The sequence below is a fragment of the Oncorhynchus masou genome, chromosome 32, assembly GCF_036934945.1.
Source record: "Oncorhynchus masou masou isolate Uvic2021 chromosome 32, UVic_Omas_1.1, whole genome shotgun sequence".
Taxonomy (NCBI): domain Eukaryota; kingdom Metazoa; phylum Chordata; class Actinopteri; order Salmoniformes; family Salmonidae; genus Oncorhynchus; species Oncorhynchus masou.
Window position 1 is genome coordinate 24,415,139 of NC_088243.1, and position 27,992 is coordinate 24,443,130.

The window sequence follows — 27,992 nt, forward strand, 5'->3', positions numbered from 1 at the left end:
TGTATTAGTCACATGCGCCGAATACAACAGGTGTAGACCTTACAGTGAAATGCTTACTTACGAGCCCCTAACCAACAGTGCAGTTTCAAAAAATACAGATACGAATAAGAGATTACAAGTAATTAAAGAGCAGCAGTAAAAAATAACAATATATACAGGGGGGTACCGGTACAGAGTCAATGTGCAGAGGCACCGGTTAGTTGAGGTAGTATGTACAGGTAGGTATCAGACAATCATGGAACTGAATCATACTGAATGTCCGCAGGTTACCTGGGCATCTACTGGCCTGCCAAGATGGTGCCACTGTAGGCTGCAGGTAGCCAAACTTAACTGACAAGATAGTCTCTATAACACAAGCCATTGCTCAGATGTTAAAGTGACTTCAGAGGTCATTAATAAGATTTCCTATTGTTGAATACCCCTGAATTGGATTACTGCCAGCCATGAGTAATCTCATCTCTGTGAAGGAGTAACAAGGTTGCGAAAGAAAACAAAATGTCTGTGATTTACGAGGTGCGTAAAAGGCAATAAAAAATCCACTGTGAAACCCCCACCCCTTTCCCATAATATTCCTCATGCACATTGCCAGCTGTGTGTTGAACTGGACAGTGATAAAACTCATATGACTTATTGTAAATTCTTGCAATGTTTCATCTCTGACCTTCAAGATCAGATACAGCCTTGCTCTTGAGAGACTTTGTCATTAGCACATTGCATCAGGATTGTATTAGTCAAAAGGTCAGTTTTCTTTCCATTAGGGCCTTGATGAAGACACACTGGCTACTTAAAAAAGCCAATAGCTTTCCACTCGCACCTGTTGACACCCTTCGCTCTTTGAAATTAAAAGGTTTTCCTTAAGTCAATCTGAGTTGACCTAACATAAACTTCACATAAAGGCAAATAAACACAATATTATGCCATTCTGAAATATTATGTCATGATACTCATGATAATTGTGTGCAACTGTAAAGTACCGCCTACCTTATTAAGAAGGATGCCCCCAAGAACAAATCTGCAAATGGAAGAGAGGCCCCACTGGACACACCACGTCATTTCAACGTGGACATTTGGGTTTTATTTGGAGACGTTGATCAATGACATTTCAACCTTTATTCACCCACTCAAAAAGACAGACAGAAGTTTGTTGAATTCCCAATGTGTTACTACTATTTTTTCAACCATCTTAAAGCACAACCAAATTCCAATAAAAAAATGTCGGAAGTGTAGGCTATATAGAAATAAGGACACTTAAATGTCAAAATCTTCAAAATAGAGGAATTCTATCAGTCTAATTGAGGTGTAGATTACATCTCATGTGCTAGTGTTCATACTTGTAAATAAAGCTGATTTCTCTTAATGTCACACTTTATGTATAATGCCGGGAGCCGCTTGTGGATTTGACAGCTCTAACGTAGGTCCACCTCAGACACTGCCAAAAAAAACACTATTCAGGTGTCGGCTAGCGCGGATCTGATACAATCTAGCCCAAGGTTAAAATGGGAATACAATGTCAGATATTTTGTATTTTACAACAATTTAATGTCATTGTACTTTGTCTAATAGCACAACCAAAATGGCCTGGATTGCAATTGAAATGACGTTAAAAGTACATAGTGCAAGGGATTCTGCTCATATTATTAAAGCAGTTGTGAAGATCTCCACAGACCTGTGACCTTTGTGTGCTATCTTGAGCATGTACACTTTCTATTATTATATAAGAAGATATTTACAGTTGAAGTCGGAAGTTTACATACACCTTAGCCAAATACATTTAAACTCAGTTTTTCACAATTCCTGACATAAAAAACCCTGTCTTAGGTCAGTTATGATCACCACTTTATTTTAAGAATGTGAAATGTCAGAATAATAGTAGAGAGAATTATTTATTACAGATTTTATTTCTTTCATCACATTCCCAGTGGGTCAGAAGTTTACATACATTCAATTAGTATTTGGTAGAACTGCCTTTAATTGTTTAACTTGGGTCAAACGTTTCGGGTAGCCTTCCACAAGCTTCCCACAATAAGTTGGGTGAGTTTTGGCCCATTCCTCCTGACAGAGCTGGTGTAAATGAGTCAGGTTTGTAGGCCTCCTTGCTCAGACACGCTTTTTCAGATCTGCACAAAATGTTCTATAGGATTGATGTCAGGGCTTTGTGATAGCCACTTCAGTACCTTGACTTTGTTGTCCTTAAGCCATTTTGCCACAACAAGTATGCTTGGGGTCATTGTCCATTTGGAAGACCCATTTGTGACCAAGCTTTAACTTTATGATTGATGTCTTGAAATGTTGCTTCAATATATCCACATATTTTCCTTAGTCATGAATGCCATCTATTTTGTGAAGTACACCAGTCCCTCCTGCAGCAAAGCAACCCCACAAAATGATTCTTCCACCCCGTGCTTTACGGTTGGGATGGTGTTCTTCGACTTGCAAGCGTCCTCCTTTTTCCTCCAAACATAACGATGGTCATTATGGCCAAACAGTTCTATTTTTGTTTCATCAGACCAGAGGACATCCAAAAAGTAGGATATTTGTCCCCATGCGCAGTTGCAAACCGTAGTCTGGCTTTTTTATGCTGGTTTTGGAGCAGTGGCTGATTACCTCGCCTGGTTTACCAACTACTTCTCTGATAGAGTTCAGTGTGTCAAATCGGAGGGCCTGATGTCTGGACCTCTGACAGTCTCTATGGGTGTGCCACAGGGTTCAATTCTCGGGCCGACAATGATGTTGCTCTTGCTGCTGGTGATTCTCTGATGCACCTCTACGCAGACGACACCATTCTGTATACTTCTGGCACCTCCTTGGACACTGTGTTAACTAACCTCCAGACGAGCTTCAATGCCATACAACTCTCCGTGGCCTCCAACTGCTCTTGAACGCAAGTAAAACTAAATGCATGCTTTTCAATTGATCGCTGCCCGCACCTGCTCGCCTGTCCAGCATCACTACTCTGGACGGCTCTGACTTAGAATACGTGGACAACTACAAATACCTGGGTGTCTGGTTAGACTGTAAACTCTCCTTCCAGACTCACATTAAGCATCTCCAATCCAAAATTAAATCTAGAATCGGCTTCCTATATCGCAACAAAGCATCCTTCACTCATGCTGCCAAACATACCCTCGTAAAACTGACCATCCTACCGATCCTCGACTTCGGTGATGTCATCTATAAAATAGCCTCCAACACTCTACTCAACAAACTGGATACAGTCTATCACAGTGCCATCCGTTTTGTCACAAAAACCCAATACACTACCCACCATTGCGACCTCTTTGGTTGGCCCTCGCTTCACACTCGTAACCCACTGGTGACAGGTTATCTACAAGTCTCTGCTAGGTAAAGCCCCGCCTTATCTCAGCTCACTGGTCACCATAGCAGCACCCACTCATAGCACACGCACCAGCAGGTATATCTCACTGGTCACCCCCAAAGCCAATTCCTCCTTTGGTCGCCTTTCCTTCCAGTTCTCTGCTGCCCATGACTGGAACGAATTGCAAAAATTTCTGAAGCTGGAGACTCACATCTCCCTCACTAGCTTTAAGCACCAGCTGTCAGAGCATTTTACAGATCACTGCACCTGTACTTAGCCTATCTGTAAACAGCCCATCTATCTACCTACCTCATCCCCATACTGGTATTTATTTATTTATTTTGCTCCATTGCACCCCAGTATCTCTACCTGCACATTCATCTTCTGCCGATCTACCATTCCAGTGTTTAATTTTTGTTATATTTTGTTCTACTGTATTATTGACTGTATGTTTTGTTTATTCCATGTGTAACTCTGTGTTGTTGTATGTGTCGAATTGCTACGCTTTATCTTGGCCAGGTCACAGTTGCAAATGAGAACTTGTTCTCAACTAGCCTACCTGGTTAAATAGAGGTGAAATAAATCAAATTTTTTAAAAATCTCTCAATAATAATTCTCACAATAGCACATTGGTAGTAGCCAGTGACAAATTTCAAAGCCAAGCAGGGATGGCCTTAGATACAACCCTGGATGGGAGACCAAAAAGATAACTGTAGATAGTTCAACTCTCCAGGAGGTTCTGCCCATCATTGATTTTTTTCTGATACTGGATATAACGTTGAAAAATCTTATGTTGTTTCAAAGCTACAAATTCAACAACATTTATCTATGTTTAAAATTGGTTACTATTATGACATAATCCTGTGGTTGAAATATTAGCCTCTAAACAACATTTTCCGTTGATTACTTTTTGCATATCCAACGTATTTTACACATAGATTCTACGTCACAATACGTTGACAAATTACGTTGAAACAACGTTTATTCAACTAGTTTGTGCTCAGTGGGGCACCTCTGGCAGCAGGAGAGGGACATCCTCCTGGGAGGAGGAGGGATTTTATTGCTACACACAAGTTGCCGATGTCCTCTCTCCTTTAGCCTTGGAGCTTTAACAGCACCCAGCTTGTGGTTCCTAAATAATGAGGTCAGGTCTGAGAACTTTTCAGCCATCACAAAACATCACAACACACATCATACCACATAACATCACACCACACATCATACCACATAACATCACACCACACCACAACACATCACACCACATAACATCCCATCACACCACAACACATCACACCACATAACATCCCATCACATCACAACACATCACAACACACATCATACCACATAACATCCCATCACACCACAACACACATCATACCACATAGCATCACACCACACATCATACCACATAACATCACAACACACATCATACCACATAACATCACAACACACATCATACCACATAACATCCCACCACACCACAACACATCACACCACATAACATCCCATCACACCACAACACACATCATACCACATATCACACCACACATCATACCACATAACATCACACCACACATCATACCACATAACATCACACCACACATCATACCACATAATATCACACCACACATCATACCACATAACATCCCACCACACCACAACACATCACACCACATAACATCCCATCACACCACAACACACATCATACCACATAACATCACACCACACATCATACCACATAACATCACACCACACATCATACCACATAACATCACACCACACATCATACCACATAACATCACACCACACATCATACCACATAACATCACACCACACATCATACCACATAACATCACAACACACATCATACCACATAACATCACACCACACATCATACCACAACACACATCATACCACATAACATCACACCACATCACAACACACATCATACCACATAACATCACAACACACATCATACCACATAACATCCCATCACATCACAACACATCACACCACACATCATACCACATAACATCCCATCACATCACAACACACATCATACCACATAACATCACACCACACCACAACACACATCATACTGCATAACATCCCATCACATCACAACACACATCATACCACATAACATCACACCACACCACAACACACATCATACTACATAACATCCCATCACAACACACATCATACCACATAACATCACACCACACTACAACACAACACAACACATCACACCACATAACATCACACCACACCACAACACACATCATACTACATAACATCCCATCACATCACAACACACATCATACCACATAACATCACACCACAACACAACACAACACATCACACCACATAACATCACACAACACCACAACACACATCATACCACATAACATCCCATCACGTCACAACACACATCACACCACATAACATCACACCACATAACATCACACCACAACACATCACACCACAACACATCAGACTACATCGCATCACGTCACATTCCGCTGGAAACAGCAGCAGTAACATCACCACCCCTTTTGCCCCCCACAGGCTGCATGTTGCCCCACAGTCCTCCTCCTCACCCCCTGCACCCTCCCATCCTGCTCTCCCTCCCTGCAGGTTTGGGAGCACATCCAAATCTATTACGCACAGGGCCAAGCCTAGCTACTCTCTGAATGAACTCTTCACAGCTGGACCCAAATGACTTGCAGGTGTCTCTGCAGGCTGCACATCACTGGCTCTCTACTCACGGTCAAAGGGGGCATCACCTTTGCTACATTGGGGATCACAGCTGGTGCAGCGTAACACTCGGCAGGAAATGTCTGACAGCAGCCCGCCAGCGTGAATCTGGGAAGTGCCCATAGAGAGAGGGAGTGCGATAGAGAGAGAGAGCAAGGGTTGGAAGTGGGGGGATTGGTGTTTCGTGAATGCGAAGGCCAAACAGGAAATGCTGACCAACTTTTGAATGTGCTGCTGCCCCATCTGACAAGGTACAAGTGCAACAGTGAGTAACACACTGTGATAGTGAGCAATTTTGCTGGACTATGGATGTGATGCACGGTAGTTGTAAGCATGCTATGGTTCTTATATGTTTCTCAATCATTTCCCAGCTGCTGTTTTATGGACCTGGTCAGGCATATATCAGCCCCTACATAGTTAAAGCTCTGAAATGTTCCTAAGTGATTTAGGTGTAGCGTGTTGGCCAGATCCAACGGGTTGAGGAGAGTTTTATCTCCTCTCCCCAGAGAGAGGCTCTCTCAGTCCTGCGTGTTAACTTGTTTCCTGAATTCAAAGCACACACAGGAGCACTCACTGGAACACACACACAGACACACACAAGGCACAAACACACACACAAGACATAGACACACACACAAGGCATGATAATTAACCAGCATAAAATATGCTAGAAGAATGTTTGTTTATACTCCAGCTCAGAAGGTGGCGGTAATGCACCTAAACATTGTTTTGTGCACTGGCATTAAATCTCAATGATAAAGAAGAAGACAAAGAAGGAGGCTGTGTTCCAGACCGCCAACATTGCAGTCATGTTGCTTAGATTATCAAAATGCTAAATCATACCGATGGGATTCCTGCCATGTTAAACACTTCTTACATGTTTACAGAGATCTAAAACAGATGTAAATAGTCTTAGATCCATTCACATACGATAGTCGTTTTTTATGATCTGATTATTATGGGTGCCAGGTAGCCTAGCAGGTAAAGCTTTCGGCAAGAAACTGATAAGGTCGCTAGTTCGAATCCCTTAGCAGACAAAGTGAGAAATCAGTGGATGTGCCCTTGAGCAAGGCACTTAATCCTAATTGCGCCAGAGGTGCTGGACAATAGAGCTCGCCAGCTTGTAGGCCAGTCCTAAAAAACAGAAATGGTTCATTGGCCATTCCTATGGGGGAATGAATGTGGAAAAAATGGGGTTTTGGGATAAAAGCCTGAAATAAGGTCTTAAGTTAACACGGGCTAATGAGATCTTTTGTTCTATGAGATAATATTAATCAGTTAACATGAATTATGAAGCCTGTTTGTGCTTGTTTTGATGAAATAAATACTTAAAAATTCACAAAAAGTTACGTTATCTGGTGAAGATTATCTAGAACGCCACCAAGACTATCAGACTGGACCAGCTAGAAGCCGGGTGAGCACAAACCACTCGTGCCCCTTCAGTGTCCGTTGGTACTAGGGCATGACCGTCATCAACATAGCAAAACATTTCATTTCGACAAAGTATTTGGTATGTAATCGTCGCAGTGAAAATCTTAGGAGTAATAGCTAGCTAATTAGGTAGCTTGCTGGCTATCCGATTTCCAACAACATTAGCAACATAATTAGCATAGCAGCTCAGTCAGGTATGTTCTATGCAATGATATAGCTAGCTGCCCAGGCTGTGACTAAAAATGTACATGTTGTCAACCAACCTAAAAACGATTCCCTAGTCAGCTAATTTATTACACTGATTGGGTCGGTGTCAAAGGGAATGAAACATTAAACTGATAACAAGTAGGTGAACGGTTCAGTGGCCTGTGTTCCAACATGAAATCACACAGAATTTGAATCTCAGTCGAATTGGACAATTTTCTAAAGAAGAACCTCTAGGTACAATAGATGGATGGCAAATATTAGGCTAGTTCTCTAAATAAATGAATAGGCTATTTCATATGGAGCATGTCTGATTATCTCCATAATAATAGAGGTTATTAATATCTTTGCTACAGCCATGTTATAATCAGGGCTCATGAGGTGGCAATAGCCTTGAGGTTAGTGACAGCAGCCAATAATGAATTGTCTGTTCAATTCCCCGCCGTTGTATCTTTGAGCATGGCACTAACCTCAACAAACAACATTGCGGCAGGGTAGCCTAGTGGTTAGAGTGTTGGACTAGTAACTGGAAGGTTGCAAGTTCAAATCCCTGAGCTGAAAAGGTACAAATCTGTCGTTCTGCCCTTGAACAGGTAGTTAACCCACTGTTCCTAGGCTGTCATTGCCTAGTAAAATAAATGAAATAACTAACATTGCATGCCTCACTCTTTTGCTAGCCATTGACATGGGATCCTCAGCAATAGAGGTGAGGCCTTCACAGAGCACCTATACAGCTGTGGGGCTGTCACAGAGGTTTTCAAATTCGTCACCTGTAACCTACACTGGTAATCCCCCCTAAAGCGCTTTTTCTCATCAGTTCAGGTGAGTCTCTTTAAAGCATTTTCTTAATTAATGGAAAATGCATTATGTTATTCCTGGTTAGATTATTGTGAGATGCCTGTAGTTTTCATCCAAAAACTGTATTGGTAAATTGACTACAGCCAAGGTATGTGTATTTTTAGTGGGCTATCCCTTTAGAGTAGAGTCTTTCTTATCCCCAGGGGCCATTTCATTTTGCAGCACATAGTAAAAGCACATGACAATAAATATACACCAAAACAATATATACTGCAATCAGTTCACAACTACCAGTGCTACTACAGCTTATTGAGAAAGCTGATAGCAGCTGGCATGAAGGAGAGTTTAGACCTATTTGTTTTGAGGGAAGCAACATAAAATCATCAAACAAGGGATGCTGGGAGTCCCTCAGAATGGATGGCTCCTTACGTATGACTACTGTCTGATACAGGTGAGAAAGGTCAGTAAAGCTCATGATCCTGCTACTTTGTTTCACAGTGTTACCCATCCCGTTCTTACTCTTTAAGTTGACTATTTCTAAAACAGCAGATCGTATTGAATGGTAAAATGGATTCAATGAATGATCGGTGAAAGATGGTCATCGGCGTCTTATCCACCCTGAAACGTCAGTTTCCTCAGAAAGAACAAATGCTGATCTCTCTCAACTCAATTTGCTGTCGAGGAAAGTTCCAAGATATTTGTATTGATCGACGGCCTCTCACCATCTATCAGTCTGTATTGGCGGCAGTGAGCTCCTCCAGAAATCAATAGCCATATCCTTGGTTTTCTTGACATGAATTTCTAAGTAGGAGTGGTCACACCATCCAACACTCTCCTCCATCACTGGGCCATGGCTCAGCTCAACTTCCTGTCACACTCATGATAACCTTAGTCATCTGCAAACTTAATGGTATGTCTTGTCGTGATTTACTCTGACAATCATTAGTGTACAGTACAAACAGAGGGGAAAGGACGCAACCTTGTGGTGAACCAGTGGACGAGGATATTGTAGTGAACCATTGAATCTCACTGAGTTATTTTGATTTTTTAAAAATCTGTCAACCAGACTGTTAAAATCAAGAACAAAATTGGACAATAGCCTCTCTGCTAAGATGTGGTTGTATACAATTAAAAGTGGAAGAGAAGTCAACAAATAGTAGTCTGGCATGGGCTTTACTGTACTTCTCTCGAGATGTTTAAGGACATAGTTAAGAAAAGTGACAGTTGCATCTTCCATCCCTCTCCCAATCTCATAAGCAAACTGCAATGGGTTTAATCAATCCTGAACCTTGGCCATAATCTCACCCTTAACAATATGTTCAAAGGCTTTTTAAACTGCAGTTTTTAAAAGTGGTGTCGTTAATACAACACGTTTCATCGTATTCCTGACAGAGTAGTTTGCTTTAATTGACCCTTAGTGTCTCATCATCATATCATGTGATGTTGATGTTAAACGTCCTATCCGGTGACTATGTTCTCACCATGTCCGGACCAAATAGCACACAAACATATTTTGGGTCTCGTGTGCCTCGATACTACTCTGCCTATGTCACCCCACTTCTTTGTGGTTAAATATGGGAACTTTGAGAAAGATGAGCCATAGAGTCAGGGGGAGAATCTCAGTCATGCCAGTGACCTTTGAAAGGTCGCAGTGACTGGAGCTCGTTCATTGCCCTCTAAATATCACTCAGTATATGGCTCAATGGACCCATTATGGCTGACAGAGACACCATGAAGGCCCAGTTATTGTAGACCAGCTGCCCTTTTCTCAGTGATCAGAGTAATGATCTTTGTGTCCAATCGTATGGACAAGCAGTGTTTCATACTCTAAAGCACTCACAGGTGTATCTGTATTCTCTGTAGGTGTGTTTTGATTGATGAATGGAAACCATGACGACTTGAATAGAGGTTGACCTCCTCCAATTAAACTTATGTGTTTTTGACTGTTTTGATAGAGCACAGATGCCACAGCCAATCATTCAAAATCTCAAAGCGTATAGCCTACTACAATCATAGACATTCGGTAAAAATGGGTTAGTGAAAAGTTTGATGTTTTAAAACCAGCACCTGATATGTTTTGTCATGTGTAGGCCTATGCTCTTCTCTGTCTGTTCTGTGTGATGGTGTTGTGTGTGCGCCTGTGACATCTTCATTTCCTCCTGAGGATCAAAAATGGTCAATTCAACGGATGAAAAAGTAACCAGGAGCAACTCGCTTTAGCCCCTAGGGTAAATGGATAGGATAGTCTACTTGATACATAGGCCACCCTCTATCGATACATCCCTCCACCCTCCCTCCAGGCCACCCTCTATTCTCAACAGATGGAGGAGAGGCAAAAAGGTCAGCAAGACCAAGGGAGGGAATAGCAATCAAATGTTACCTCCAGGTTACATTCCACCAAATATTTCAGCAATGCATGAAAATAATCATAACCAATAACTTGGGCTGACATTCCAGTCTTATCCCTCAATCCACCTGCCACAATGCTATTAGCAGTACCAGGCATGTCACTATTAGGTAAACATCTGAATTGAGCCCCTGTAATACCGCTGTGATTAAAGTGAGTTAAAATACATACTTTAAGGTGTGGTGACTGCAGTCTGTAAAATGTACCACTGCTCACTGATCATTTCAACCACTTGATTTTTGCAGACTAGTCCTAAAAGGCAAATGTGTTTTGTGAAGTCTAACTCAATCTTTGGAAGTGCAGTGGAAGCTCAAAGTGGGCTGCAGGTGCGGGACTACGTCAGTGCTGCGGTACTTCAGGCACGCAGCCGAGAGATCAAAGATGCTAGGGAGGGAGGTCTCCACACTGTTCAGTTCAGCAGACCCACATTCATAGACACTAGAAATGCACCCTTTCTAGTGAAGGAAGAAGGGAGGAAAGACAACAAGTGGGGAAGACGGGGAGGGTTGTTTGACTTTCTTGAATGAATCAAGCCTGGAGTGATTCAGGAGTTGTCCTCTTCCAAAAATGAGACATTTGGTCATGAGACATCTGTATTTAAATAATTAACAGATATCCAATGTGCTATTGTGCTTCTTTTAGCTAAGAGATGAGTCAGTCTCTTATTAAGGCACTTATGTCACTACATTAATAGTGCATCATCATGTGTCACTCTCTTATTGCCAGTGCATGCTCTATTCCTCCAGAAGCACTTGCACAACTGCTGTTGCCAATACTAAAGTGATGTATGATCTGAACTGTGGCTAAAATGGAATTCCCTTAGTGACAGACACACAAGAACAATAATGTATTTTTTATTGAGTTATAATATCATAGCCATTCTTAAATTAAAATATAATTTGTTGCTATTTCCAACTGTAGCCTACACTGAGTATACCAAACATTAGGAACACCTTCCTAATACTGAGGTGTTGAAAGTGTTTCACAGGGATGCTGGCTCATGTTGACGCCAATGCTTCCCACAGTTGTTTCAAGTTGGCTGGGTGTCCTTTGGGTGGTGAACCATTCTTGATACACACTGGAAACTGTTGAGTGTGAAAAACCCAGCAGCTTTGCAGTTCTTGACACAAACCTACCACCATACCCTGTTCAAAGGCACTTTCATTTTTTGTCATGCCCATTCACCCTCTGAATGGCACACATACACAATCCATGTCACAATTGTCTCACGGCTTAAACTTCATTCTTTTACCTGTCTCCTCCCCTTCATTTACACTGATTGAAGTGTATTTAATAAGTTACATCATTAAGGGATCATAGCTTTCACCATATCTTTCATAGTAATGGCGCCAGAGGAGATGGCTGCCGTTTTACAGGCTCCTAACCAATTGTGCTATTGTGTGTTTTTTTGCATTATTTGTTACTTATTTTGTACATAATGTTTCTGCCACCGTCTCTTATGACTGAAAAGAGCTTCTGGATATCAGAACAGCGATTACTAACCTCATACTGGTCAACAAAAAAATTGAACGAGTCGGACACAAAGGATTTACTTCAGACATCGAACAAGGCCTAATCCCCGTCATTCGCATGAAGATGAGATAGAGATATAGGGGACGTAGGTCGAGGTGCCTTGTAAGAACCCGACGGCGAGCGGTTAACCCACCTCTACCAACATGCAATCATTGGATAATAAATTGGATGAGCTCCGATCAAGACTATCCTACCAATGGGACATTAAAAATTAATTTCTTATTTTTCACAGAGTCGTGGCTGAACAACGACATGGATAACATACAGCTGGCTGGGTTTTCCATGCATTGGCAAGAGAGAACAGCTGCCTCTGGTAAGACTAGGGATGGCAGTCTGTGTCTATTTGTCAATAACAGCTGGGGCACGAAATCTAATATTAAGGTTGTCTCAATTTTGCTCGCCTGAGGTAGAGTATCTCATGATAAGCTGAAGACCACACTATTTACCAATAGAGTTATCATCTATATTTTCCATAGCTGTCTATTTACCACAACACAAACCGATGCTGGCACTAAGACCTAACTCAACAAGCTGTATAAGGCCATACGCAAACAAGAAAATGCTCAGAGACTGCGCTCCTAGTGGCCGGGGACTTTAATGCATAGAGACCCGTACAAAGCTCGCCCTCCATTTGGAAAATCTGACCATAATGCTATCCTCCTGATTTCTGCTTACAAGCAAAAACTAAGGCAGGAAGCACCAGTGACTCGCTCAATACGGAAGTGGTCAGATGACGCAGATGCTAAGCTACAGGACTGTTTTGTTAGCACACACTGTATTATGTTCTGGGATTCTTCCGATGGCATTGAGGAGTACACCACATCAGTCACTGGCTTCATCAATAAGTGCATTGTGCAACCCCACAGTGACCGTACGTACATACCCCAAACAGAAGCCATGGATTACAGGCAACATCCTCACTTAGCTAAAGGGTAGAGATGTCGCTTTTAAGGAGTGGGACTCTAACCCGGACACTTATAAGAAATCCTGTTATGCCCTCTGACGAACCATCAAACAGGCAAAGCGTCAATACAGGACTAAGATTGAATCCTTCTACACCGGCTTCCGATGCTCATCGAATGTGGCGGGGCTTGCAAACTATTACGGACTGCAAAGGGAAGCACAGCCGCATACTAGCCTACATCTGGTGTGGCCTTTGTTGTTGCTGTAGACGGTGTAACTTCGTCAGAATTTCCAGTCGCTGTCTCATTGAAAACAATGGCATCTGAATTCATTGGGCTATTGTGCTTTGCCTAACAGAGTACAACAATAGGAAACCCTCTTTGCTCCCCCTACTCCAATACCTCTGTCATGAATCATTCAGTTCTCATGTGTTTACCACCACCACTCCTGAAGAGTCTTATTGTGGAGTTAAGGCGTTTCCCTCTGTCACTGACTCTTGACTCAGTAAGACCTCAATCATCTCTCTCCATCAGCTCAGTCATCTCTCTCCATCAGCTCAGTCATCTCTCTCTATCAGCTCAGTCATCTCTCTCCATCAGCTCAGTCATCTCTCTCCATCAGCTCAATCCTAACCCCTTGTTAATTCAGGTTTCTTTCTACAGTATGTGCTATCACTCTCTTTCAGCCCACAGACTTAACATTGTGGCTTTTTTTATGTCCTAATTGAATTTTTTCTCTCCTTAATTAATTACGTTTTTTTGTCCACTCTATTTACCGGATAAAGGGGGACCTGTGCAGTCACCTTCATGACCTTTCTTGAGTGAGCGGTACACTCCTCGCAAAATAATACCTGCGTAACCCGCCCCTCAATTGGCTGTGAACACCAGATACAGTAGATGTATCCTCCAGCGAATCACATTCCAAACTCCTCTTTGCTGATAGAGACAGATGTTGGGGACAAAACTCATACAAATACTGAAGCTTATCTTCATGAAGGCCAAGTATCCGTTGAAAGTTTATTTGTTCACATCCTAATAATTGGTTCAGTTTTGGGTACCTGTCTACTCCTTACAAATGGGTGGTCTGAGGAGTGATCCTAGACTGCTAAAGTATCAAGCGGTTTTCTTTTCTACACTTGCCTCGAGTTCAAATCGGTTCAAGCTGTGTGACAATGGGATTCGGGGGGCCTTTATTACATCTTCTCTTGGGAGTGCAAGTCACCAGCGGGAGAGTGGGGGCGTCTGTTGTGGTGCCTAGCAAAAATAGCACTGTCATTTCCAATGGCACATCTCTGGTATGGGTCGGGTTTCTGAAAACCTGCTTCTTGAGCATGTCTGGGGCCATCTGGGAGAGATTTGGAAACCCAGCGTGAATAAAAACATACAAATGTATTTAATCAGTAGGCTAGGAGGGGCTGCGGACGGAGTCTAGAAAAGGGTGCTGCATTTAAGGACAGCCCATCCCCTGCACACTCCCCACTGTCTGGGAGAAAGAGGGAGTTTACTGTTTACTCAGCTTGTGGAGAGCAGGAGACACAATGTTCAGTTGCGGGAGTCTAGCAGATATTGAGAGAGGCGGAGGTTGCCATTCGATGAGAGAAAAGAGGGGGCCTTATCTGTCATGGTTGGTTACAAAAGGTAAAAACAAAGTGACCAGGAAGCTCTCATAGATAGTGAGATGGACATGGTGTCCATTCTAATGGATCTACTGCAGTAGAGGCATGCACTTCATGAGATTCAAAATTGTTGTTTTTTTCACTGATCTACACAACCGCTGCCTACTACTGTCAATTAAATGAAAAGACCGGAAAGTTTCCACCTCACTGAACTATCCCTAGGGGGAATTGTCCTCATAATAACTCATAAATATCTGTGCACTTCTAAGTCTTTATTTGTCTCCCATATTTATTTTATATGCACTCTGCTCAGCAGAGAAGCTTGCTCTCCCACAAAGAGTTGCGCAACGTCTTCAGCTGCGCTCGGTTCTTGATTAATGACTCAGGATATGTGAATGAAAATATGAAAACACTAGCAAGAACTGCAACAAGTGTTCTGAACTCGGGCCCACGGTAGTGAGAGTTCAATCTCAGACTACAGGTTTCATGCCATATCCCTCCCCCTCAAACCACTGTTTGTCCTTATTTCCCACAAAATCCTGATCTAGTTCCATGTACTTTATGGTTGCCATCAACCACCCTAGAAAATAGAGTTGAACTCATAGTAAATGTTTTTGATTGTTTCAAGATCACATTAGCTTTCACAAGGAATCCAAGCCCTTCTGCCAGGCAAAATAAGACAAGTTAATTATTTTTAGGACATTAACTATGTGTGATTGTTACTTATTAGCTTGTTAGCTTGATGGGGGCATGTGGTTAGATGCTTTCACAATGCAAGAATTGTGGGTTCAACTCCAAGATTTTAGAGATCCTAAATACAAAAACATCTAGATTCCATATCTTGCAATGGGTTTAATTCATTTTGAGGACAGATGTAGGATCTTAATTTGGCCTGTATTGTGGCAGGAAAATAATCCTGCAGAAACAGGATTTGAATGCTTAGTTCATAATCTTGCTTGATCAGTGGTTAGGCAATTATCTGGTCAAAATTAGGCTGCATGAAAAGTGGAATACAGTTTATCTAACCTTCTGTTAGTGCGGGTTTTCAGTGAATTTGTAAATCCTGAAGCTCATCTGCATTTCCTGCAGCACAGGAAAATTCTCAGCAACAAAGGATCCTACAGCAAATTAAGATCCTACATCTGTACTAAGTGATACATTTATAGTATGCGGTCTGCGTGTTGCCAGATATTTATTTGTGTTTTATATCTACCCAATTGGATGTATTATGGGGATAATGGATTAAAAGGAATAACAGAAGCAGTGAGTACACTCCTTTACTGCATTTTTAACAGTGGCATATGAACTATCCAATCAACAAACCAATGCCATTTTAACCAGCATGTGGTCATGTAAAATAGCCCAGGGGAATTTTATGAGCTTGATAATGTCCACTATTAACCAAAGTGTTAGATGGCTTTAACTTATTTTTCCAAATGCTTTAGCCTAAATGTGGCATGAGCGATGATTGGCAATGTATTGTTATAACACTCCACAGCCTAATGGAAATAAAGCTTTATGTTCCTCCATAGATTGGACCTGCAGCTCTCTCTCAACACCCTGTCACTGAGGCAGTTATACATGGAAAGGGATTCGTCTCATTTCAAAACAGAGAGCATTACCAATCCCATCGCCTGAAATTACAGATGTAGGCAAAAGTTGCTTCTACTTTTCAGCTGGCCAGGACGCCAGGCTATGGCTACATCATTGTAAGCATGCCAATAAAACCTTGTGTCCCTGTGTTGCAGTCATAAACTTACTGCAACATAGTGTATACCCCGATTCTCATCCACACTTATACACGTGACTTGCACAATACAAAACACCTACTGTATGAATGTATACAGATTACTCTCAAATAATGTCACTCGTCACACGCTATTGATACACACTCAGAATGCCACACTTCAGCTTCTCTCCTATTGGACGGACAGACAGACCACACAGAGTAGCCTTTATTCTTAAACATCTGCTATTCAGCGTTTTGGCCTTTTATCTCACCCTGACAGAAATAAACCCCAACCAGGATAAACTCACCTTTTTTACCTGTAGGAAGATATTACTCAACCGTACTATAAGCTAAATAAAGTTCCTAGCTAGCAGCGGAGTTGACAGTGGGGGCTGATGAGATTGATGGCAAAGGTCAGGGAATGACAGGACGACCATAATGTGGCCACCGCTTTGTCGTCATACGCGATGTTCTTCAAGAGTACAGTGGGAAATGTATTGACATAATAAGAAACTGGTACAGTTGACTGTGAAAATAGGTGACCCCGGTGTGATTGGCTTTTACATGATCTTTATGCAGACGCTTCGCCAGACGTTGGGCTGGCGCTACCCTGTGTGGGCAGTGACCCATGCTGGACACTGTGTGCCTCCTGATACTATGGACGTGATTGATGGTATATAACTCATTCATATCTCTTATTGAAAGTGGTTTGTGCAGCAGGACATTCTATGAGGCTTTATTGCATATCAGCAGCACATCTCCTGACCACTCATGACTGACTAGCTAGCTTTGAAATGTGTACCTCCTTGTAAGCTCACTCTCCAATAGTAAAGACGGCGCAGGAGAAGAGGAATGTTAGGTGAGCCGGACGAGTTAGCTTGAGCCAAGAGGCCTCTCCCTCTCCAGACCGCACCAGCATATGAGCCCTGTAATATTCATTCATAAAGCAGTGAGGACATTTTTATTGTGCCTGATACGTGGGAGAGACATTACCAAGGCCTCACCTGTACTAAGTTAAATCCCAACCAGATGGAAGCAACAGCTTTTCTGAGGGCCATGAGATGGATGGGACAGTCTAGTTTGGATCTGTCCACCTTGAGAATGACAAAAGACATATCCATCTTGAGGATTTTAAAGAACCACTAGTAAGACTTTACTTTGCACCCAGTGTCATAACATGGTCTATGGTGATAGGTGGGATGGACTGAGTGTGGCTGAGGGTTGGGATTAAAGAGTTTGTTTGGTAATGTATTGTTGTTATATATAAAAGTACCATGTATGTAAAAGGTATAGGTGAAATGTATGTATATGTAGTAAAAAAGCTGTACCAAAACAAACGTATGTTATTTGTCCTTTTTTTGTTGTTTTTTAATATTATTTGCCAGGCTAGACCTGCACGCTCATGTGGTCATGCATTATGGCTAGTATTACTTAGGACACTTTCCACATCCACTCGACTCTTACCCTCATCCAACACAGAAACACAAACACGTCTGACATATCGGCTACCTTTCCACCCCTCTTCTGCAGTTTCAATCCAAGCCTTTGGTGACGGACCACCCTGGTCAACCCTTGAATGCCATTGATTTACACCTCGTCAGAGCATTACATTTGCTGAGGGTCAGGGTGGGATCGTAGAGCAGCAGCCTCTGAAACCTCTGGGACGTCCAGGGAAAGGCCTGGCCGATACAGAGAAACAGTATTGATTGGGCCTCCTCTAAAAATATCTGTTAATGCAAGCACAGGAAACATTCTCCCTCTGCCAACATCAATAAGCCATCCCTGGGTCATGGGATCCTCCAGGAGCCCCAGATTTCATTCATTTTGTCAGAATGAGTTTGCAATGCTACTTTTCACCAGCAGCTTTCCTTCTTTTGATATCACTAAGTTGTACACTGTTAGTGTCCAGAGTACTAAACTATTAATTTCCCTCTATATTTCTGAGTCGAACAGCTAAGGTCTAATATCAGGGTTATGGATTTTAACGAGAGGTTTTTATGGTGCGTCTGATACCAATTACGCTCCCTCCACTATCGTTGGTCACGTCTACAGATTTGCGTGATTTGTGCATAGGAGACAAATGGCACGAAGCAGTAGAAATTTCAATAATGACATAATGAATGTCAGGAATTCAACTTTTTTGTTTACTACCACTTTGTGACATTTTGGTCTGATGCCCAGCTTCTCAATCTGATCAAATAACTTCAAGACAATGTTCACTTTATCTTGTTACTTGATCCCTCGTTTTTATATGCAAGGTCGACAACTGTTGGCTACCACTGTGGTACAGATGTTGAACCAGCTTCACAAACACTTTTTGAGGAGGAAGTTTGTGAGCTGAGAGGAAGTATGCACAGTGAAATACAGGACGGAGGCTGTTGCTAATCTCCTTCTCACCTCTTTCTCTCAAAACTACACTGAGATGTGTTCATACCGTGTCCACACCATTGTCGTTGTTGGCATTTGTCACATTATTCAGAGGTCCTGAAGTTTTGCAAATGTAACCACACCCAAATATTGAGGAGAGAGTTTTAAAAAAGAGCCTCCACCTCCCATGTTGCAATCAGTAATACCACAACTGAGGGTGTTTTGACACATAGGAAATCAGTTACCTTTCCCATGGAGGAAAAATGCACCACACATTTATTGCACATTTGTGCAAAGGCTTTAATCGCTTAATGGGCCGCCCCAGCCTCCTGCCTCTCTCTTGCCAAGAGGATCATTAGGTTGTGTGGGGGAATTTATTTTTTCCATATGTTATTCTTTACTGACCCATTAATCACAATTTGTACTCATTTAGTTTTTTTTCCATTATATTTAAACATATCCTCAACCCCCACAACCTTCCCCACCCTATCCCTATGCTGTCTGCACAGAACGTCTTCGCCAAATTCGCCAAAACCTGAAAGAATAAAACGTCAATCCCTCATCAAATATGTAAAATGGGGATTAATTTGTTCATTCTTAAATTAATTGGAATTTGTAGTTTTCCTCCCGCTAAATCCCGACCACCATCACCATAGGTAGACACATTCTACACATTTTACACTTCCTTCAGCTCTTTCTTGCCCTCTCATCATCTCGCCATCTCCTCGCTCATACCCTCTCTTTAATCGTAAAAGGTTATTGTATTTGACTGCTTGGCGCAAGTAGGGAAATGTTAACCTCTTTCTTCGAAACTTTGTTCTGGGGCTAGATTTACAGGATTATTTCAATAAAGTAGAGCTAAATAGCTTTCCAAAAAGATTACAAAAATGAGATCAAGATGTTTTTGGAATACTTCCCAACTTCGATTTCCCTTTGAATGGTCTTGTTTTAATTTTGTTTTCAAAGGGTCCTGAGTACTGCTAATTTGAGGATATCAGCAAAATGAAACAGTGAATATTACCATAACATGTTGTCCCTACATATGTTGGGGTGATCCATGTCCTTTAGCTGACGAATGTACATGTGTACAGAGACATTGATGAACAATGCTGTTCTCATGTCCTTGATCAGGGTGATAGTGAAATAGATGTCATACTGATGTAATACTGAATACTAATGATGAACCTTGATCTTTGCAGACTGAATGGAAGAATGAAGCACAAGCTGGTCTTCCTCAGTGAGCACATTCCCAGGGACACTTGCCTGGTCCCAATGGGCCACTCCGTCGGCTGCTACATCATCCTGGAGATGTTGACGTTGGATCCTGAGCTGCAGGTGAGACCCCACTTTGGATTAAATACTATGGTAGAAGTGAAATTGTAGTGTAACGTCTATCATATCGAGATTTGTCAGGCTTTAAAGCGGCAATCAGCAGTTGAAACAACAACAAATCGAACTACCCACCACCTTTTCCCTAAAACGACCCAGTCGGGGGAGAAGGGCCTTGGTGTAACGGCAGATCTCCTCTTTGTCTGAAGAGGAGTAAGCATCGGACCAAGATGCAGCGTGGTAAGTGTTCATGATGATTACTTTAATAAACAAACTGAACACTATAAAATACAAAACAATAAATGTGAACATGACCGAAACAGTACCGTGTGGCGACAAACACCCACAAACCAACAGTGAAACCCAGGCTACCTAAGTATGATTCTCAATCAGAGACAACTAACGATAACTGCCATACTAGGCCGAAACAGAAACCAAACATAGAAAAACAAACATAGGCTGCCCATCCCAACTCACGCCCTGACCATACTAAATAAAGACAAAACAAAGGAAATAAAGGTCAGAACGTGACACTTGGTCACTCTGACAGAGCTCTAGAGTTCCTAAGTGGAGATGGGAGAACCTTCCAGAAGGACAACCATCTCTGCAGCACTCGACCAATCAGGCCAGATGGAAGCCATTCCTCAGTAAAAGACACATGACAACCTGCTTGGAGTTTACCAAAAGGAACCTAAAGGACTCTCAGACCATGAGAAACAAGATTCTCTGGTCTGATGAAACCAAGGTTGAACTCTTTGGCCTGAATGCCAAGCGTCACATCTGGAGGAAACCTGGCACCATCACTACGGTGCAGCATGGTGGTGGCAGCATCATGCTGTGGGAAGGTTTTTCAGCGGCAGAGACTGGGAGACTAGTCAGGGTTGAGGGAAAGATGAACTGAGGAAAGTACAGAGAGATCCTTGGTGACAACCTGCTCCAGAGCACACAGGACCTCAGACTGGGGCGAAGGTTCACCTTTCAACAGGACAACGACCCTAAGCACACAGCCAAGACAACGCATGAGTTGCTTCGGGACAAGTCTATGAATGTCCTTGAGTGGCCCAGCCAGAGCACGGACTTGAACCCAACCGAACATCTCTGGAGAGACCTGAAAATAGCTGTGCAGCGACGCTCCTCATCCAACCTGACAGAGCTTGAGCGGATCGGCAGAGGAAAATGGGAGAAACTCCCCAAATACAGGTGTGCCAAGCTTGTAGCATCATACCCAAGAAGACTCGAGGATGTAATCGATACCAAAGGTGTCTGAACAAAGTACTGAGTAAATGGTCTAAATACTTATGTAAATGTGATATTTCATTGTTTATTTTTTTTTGAAGTACAATTGCCAAGAAAAATCCTAAAACCTGTTTTCGCTTTGTTATTATGGGGTATTGTGGGTAGATTAATGAGGGGAAAAACTATGTTTGGTGTATATGGGCCCTCTGAGCATTGATGTCCATCTAGTTGCCTCTGCTCTATGGCACCCTACTGTCCTGTGAGGGGATAGGCTGGTCCCAGGGTGGTAGCTTGGCATGTTACAAAGTGCAGTGAGAACACTGCCTCAGCATGGGAGAGGTGCATGTTCGAGAATTTATGTGAAAACATCCTAAGCCGAAATTGGACCCTTGTAACCCACCCATTTCGGAGGCCACGTTAAAGGTTAACGGGTTGAATAACAAGAGAACTTGTCGTTTTTTTCTGGGAGGCATTTCCTCTCTCACTCAGACAAGCTTTTCATCATTCTTATTTTCTAGCTCTTATTTTATAATATGACCTTTTCACTGTTTTTTGTGTTGTTTCTCTTCTTGTTGGCAGTTCCTCCTCTCTGTGGGGTTCCTTCCTCTGTTCTATGTGTAGAGATCAAAATATAGAAGCATCGGCAACCGCTCTGTGTAATCTTAATTGCTATCTTTAACATTTTCCTCACAGAAATAGAGCTTAATGATATGTAGGCCTACAGTAGATCTGTAATAGTCAAGGCATGATCACTTATTTGCTGTCAAAGTGCTCAGTCTGAACACATTCAATACATAAAAAGCTAATTCTATCAGATTAATTTATTGGATCTTATGTTACCCAAATAAGCTAACATTTATGCATCAACTTTGAGCTGCATTAATCTCCTTTTCCATCTCTCCTTGAGCTGGTACAGATGTAGGATATTAATTGGAGCCAGTTTGCTACAGCAGGAAAATAATCCTGCAGCAACAGGAAATGTTCATTATTATGTAGATTATAATTAATGGACATTTTTGTTGGGTTTGATATATTTTTCATTCTGTCAAATCAAGTCTGTAAATTACAAACTTTTTAAGCCTTTTTAAAACTCAAATACTTTACAAGTTTGCATTTCTCAGAAATAAAAGAGTGAGGGCCTCCTGGTGGTGCAGTGGTTAAGGGCCTGTACTGCAGCGCCAGCTGTGCCACCAGCGACTCTGGGTTCGCGCCCAGGCTCTGTCGTAACCGGCCTTGACCATGAGGTCCATGGGACGATGCACAATTGGCCTAGCTTTGTCCGGGTTAGGAAGAGCCTGGCCGGTAGGGATATCCTTGTCTCATCGCACACCAGCGACTCCTGTGGTGGGCCAGGCGCAGTGCGTGCCAACCAAGGTTAACAGGTGCACAGTGTGGCTGGCATCCGGGTTGGATGCGTGCTGTGTTAAGAAGCAGTGCGGCTTGGTTGGGTTGTGTATCGGAGGACGCATGACCTTCAACCTTCGTCTCTCCCGAGCCCATACAGGAGTTGTAGCAATGAGACAAGATAGTAGCTACTAAACAATTGGATACCATGATATTGGGGAGAAAAAGGGGTAAAAATTCAAACAAATATATTATGAAAGAAAAAGAAATAAGAGTGATCAAATTAAGATTTTACATCTGTATCTCCTCAGCCCATTCTGTGGTACAGCCGGCTCTGCCATATTATTTTCTGCAAAAAAGGAATGAGCAGAAAAATACTTCCTTTCCCACTGAAGATTGCAGGCTGCCAAGAAGCAAACACAAGCGATTATGTCCTGTAACGTATGATGTGTGATAATCAGAAACTCCTGTTCCGTTGTGCCTCAGGTATTTGGGTTGGAATAATGGCTTGCCTTTTGGGTTGGGGCACCGGCACGGCCTAGGTAAGCGGTGGCAGAGTTTTTAGTGTACTTACTACTTACCAACGGAAAAGGAGGCTGAGTTGAGCTTGTAGCAGGGACCAGTCTAGGGTGAGTTTGTGTACTTCCAGAGCACAGCATCTGGCACACTGCTTGTCCCTGAAAAGGACATTGGGTGTAAGGGCTGATAAGACTGTCTAGGTTATGCCCTGGGTTCTCTCCAGATTCACTGGGCTATAGGTTTGGCCTTGTGTTTTTAATGTCATGTTCATAGAGGCTTTGTTTGGCATCTGACACAATATGAAGTATAAATACTGTTTGTGTGCTAATATAATGCGTCATATACACACTTAGTGTTCAAAACATTAGAAACACCTTCCTAATATTGAGTTGCACCCCTCATTTTGTCCTCAGACTCAATTCGTCGGGGCATTGACACTACAGGGTGTCGTAAGCGTTCCACAGGGATGCTGGCCCATGTTGACTCCAATGCTTCCTACAGTTGTGTCAAGTTGACTGTACAATTGAAGTTGGAAGTTTACATACACCTTATCCAACTACATTTAAACTCAGTTTTTTCACAATTCCTGACATTTAATCCTAGTAAAAATTCCCTGTTTTATGTCAGTTAGGCTCACCACTTAATTTTAAGAAAGTGAAATGTCAGAATAATTGTAGAGAGTGATTTATTTCAGCTTTTTTCTTTCATCACATTCCCAGTGGGTCAGAAGTTTACATACACTCAATTAGTATTTGGTAGCATTGCCTTTAAATTTTTTAACTTGGGTCAAAAGTTTTGGGTAGGCTTCCACAAGCTTCCCACAATAAGTTGGATGAATTTTGGCCATTCTTCCTGACAGAGCTGGTGTAACTGAGGGAGGTTTGTAGGCCTACTTGCACGCACACGCTTTTTCAGTTCTGCCCACAAATGTTCTATAGGATGGAGGTCAGGGCTTTGTGATGGTCACTCCAATATCTTGACTTTGTTGTCCTTAAACCATTTTGACACAACTTTGGAAGTATGCTTGGGGTCATTGCAAATGGGCCTTCCAAATGGACAACCAAGCTTTAACGTCCTGACTGATGTCTTGAGATGTTACTTCAATATATACACATATTTTCCTACCTCATGATGCCATCTATTTTGTGAAGTTCACCTGACCCTTATGCAGCAAAGGACCCCCACAACATGATGCTGCCACCCCCGTGCTTCATTGATGGGATGGTGTTCTTCGGCTTACAAGCTTCCCCCTTTTTCCTCCAAACATAACGATGGTCATTATGGCCAAACAGTTCTATTTTTGTTTCATCAAACCAGAGGACATTTCTCCAAAAAGTACAATCTTTGTCCCCATGTGCAGTTGCAAACCGTAGCCTGGCTTTTTTATGGCGGTTTTGGAGTAGTGGCTTCTTCTTTGCAGAGTGGCCTTTCAGGTTATGTTGATATAGGACTTGTTTTACTGTGGCTATAGATACTTTTGCACCTGTTTCCTCCAGCATCTTCCCAAGGTCCTTTGCTGTTGTTCTGGGATTGATTTGCTCTTTTCGCACCAAAGTACGTTCATCACTAGGAGACAGAATGCGTCTCCTTCCTGAGCGGTATGACGGCTGCGTGGTCCCATTGTATTTATACTTGCGTAGTATTGTTTGTACAGATGAACGTGGTAACTTCAGGCATTTGGGAATTGCTCCCAAGGATTAACCAGACTTGTAGAGGTCTACATTTTTTTCTCTGTCTTTGCTGATTTCTTTTGATTTTCCCATGATGTCAAGCAAAGAGGTACTGAGTTTGAAGGTAGGCCTTGAAATACATCCACATGTACACCTCCGATTGACTCAGGCTAATTTGACATCATTTATCAGAAGCTGTTTAAAGGCACAGTCAGCTTAGTGTATGTAAACTTCTGACCCACCAGAATTGTGATACAGTGAATTACAAGTGAAATAATCTGTCTGTAAACAATTGTTGTAAAAATTCCTTGTGTCATGCACAAAGTTGATTTCCTAACCGACCTGCCAAAACTATAGTTTGTTAAAAGAAATGTGTGGAGTGGTTGAAAAAACGAGTTTTAATGACTCCAACCTAAGTGTATGTAAACTTCTGACTATATCTGTATGTCCTTTGGGTGATGGACCATTTCTTGATTCACTTGGGAAACTGTAGAGTGTGAAAAACCCAGCAGTTCTTGATACACACAAACTTGTGTGCCTGTTACCTACTACCATACCATATTCAAAGGCACTTCAATCTTTTGTCTTGCCCATTCACCCTCTGGATGGCACATACACAATGCATGTCTCAATTGTCTCAAGGCTTAAAAATATTCTTTAACCTGTCTTCTCCCCTTCATCTACACGTATTTGAAGTGGATTTAACAAGATTGAAGTGGATTCAATGAGGATCATGACTTTCACCTGGTTAGTCTGTCATTGAAAGTGTACGTGTTCCTAATGTTTTGTACACTCAGTGTACATGCTCCGGGTAAATAATGTTCCTACATTTATTTAAATTTGAAATATTTAAGTTGGACAAAAGTCACTTTCATTTAAAAAAAAATGTTTTTCTGACATAATTACTAAATGTTTATTAAATACAGAGCAGAGTACATCATTATTAGTTATTTCACCCCTTGCAAAGTAATATCATCTGAAATCATGTAAAACCAAATTGACACATGAGCACAACTCGCAAACATATGTTCAGTAGAGGATTAACAGTATAATAAACACACAACTTTACTGCCCCACCAATTGGTTTGTGTAATGAATTTCGAATTTAGTCTCTGTTTCCGAAATGACAAGCAAGAACGAAACCCCATCTAGCCTGTAACTCTCTCACCCTCTCAGCCCAGATCTCATCCATCACAATGGTATAAACACATTAGTCTCAGTGTGTATTCAACAGGAGCCTAAGCTTCAGATAACACTAAGCCTTCCATATTCATTTGCAGTTCAACATGGCAGATATCGAATACATCCAGCCAACTAATAAACCAAGGTTTGCAGATGGTAGATTTCACCTGTATTCACCTGGTCGGGTTGTCATGGAAACACTCAGTCTGATCTTCCTGGCAGCACCATCCGGTTCTCCTTACAGGCAAAGAGAACTGAGTAACAAACAAAGCACTTTAGAAGCCAACTCACTTAACCCTATATCTTTCCAATCTCTGTACCTGTCATTTAGACACATGCACCATCTCACATTGACTCGACAACAGATGGCTTTCCGTATTGCTTATACAGTAAGTATGTAAGTAAGGAGTCTCTGGTGATTCTCGAGTCAGAGGAGCCTTCTTAATCTAAATCATTTTCAGCTTTGGGGCTGGCAGGTCTAACTGGAATTCCATTGATGTGAAAGACAGGTTAGACCCTGTTGGCTCCAGAAAGCCATCAGATCATGTTGTATACATACAATACGACTCTAAAGAAACCAGCTGCCTCAAAATGTGTTTAGCATGGCAGCTCTCTCTTCCTACCACCTTTGACCACAAGGGTTGTTGCAGTCATAACATCGACTTTAAATGGCAGAAATGGAGAGTGTTTTATCCTGACACTGGGCACAGCACAGCAGGTTACAATGAGCCAAGCCTGTCTTGTTTGAAGTGGCAAACCTCACACTGTTTCCGCAGTGGCACGTTGGTTCAATAGAGTGTGGCCTACGCTGGCTCTTTCTGGCTGCCCCTCACTGGAGTAAAAGCAGTAATTCACGTTAGAATGATGCCACCTGTCAGAAGACAATGATCTCTACTGTACTTTGACATCGGTCTCCCCCGAGATCGTTGTCCAAGGCCAAGACTAAGAGCACCGCTGCCAAGAGACGGCATCTTTGAATGGCAGGGAAGGCCAGATTCAAACCGGCCTGTTGAGTGTTTATGCATTTGTTTACTGCCTGCCTCCATGTCGAAGGTTTATGCTACTGTGCAAGTACTACTGGGGTTTTGGTTGCCCAAGCTTCAGAAGCAGACCGTGGGGTGCAGTAGCAGGGAATAGCTGGAACACTGCTGGAGTGCAGGCATGAAGAGCTAAAAGCCTGAGGGGTCAGGGGAAATATGCCACAGGAATGTAGCCTTGCAACCCACTGCAACAGGGGGTGCTAGAAACTGTGAAAACAGTGGACACAAGTAGTTCAGGGGCCATATCAGTGGAATAGAGTGTATATTTTAGTCTACATTTATGTGGGTTATTACCTGCAATAGATCAATACTGTGTGTTCTGTGTGCATGGGGTTAAACTTCCTCTTCACTGCGACGGATTTCTGTCATATGGATTCTGGAGAGGTCGTTTTTGAGCTCAGTGTAGATCCACAATAATACTTTCCTGTGGGTTGGGGCTGGTTTGGAGATTACATAGCCTAATACAGAAGCATGTCTGTACTACGAAATACATTCCCAAAGAGATTTATTCTAAAATATTTTATTTTCTCTGTTAAACTGTGTGCAATGAACTGACATGCATGATTGTTGCTGACACTTTGATGTTCAGATGAAAGGAATTAAATAAATCTA

At 42.2% G+C, this 27,992-nt stretch overlaps 1 pseudogene; it reads left to right on the forward strand.

The window, feature by feature from the left end:
* Window positions 1–8,393: 8,393 nt before the first annotated feature.
* Window positions 8,394–27,992, forward strand: part of LOC135527169 (lipid droplet-associated hydrolase-like) — a 31,674-nt pseudogene continuing 12,075 nt past the window's right edge.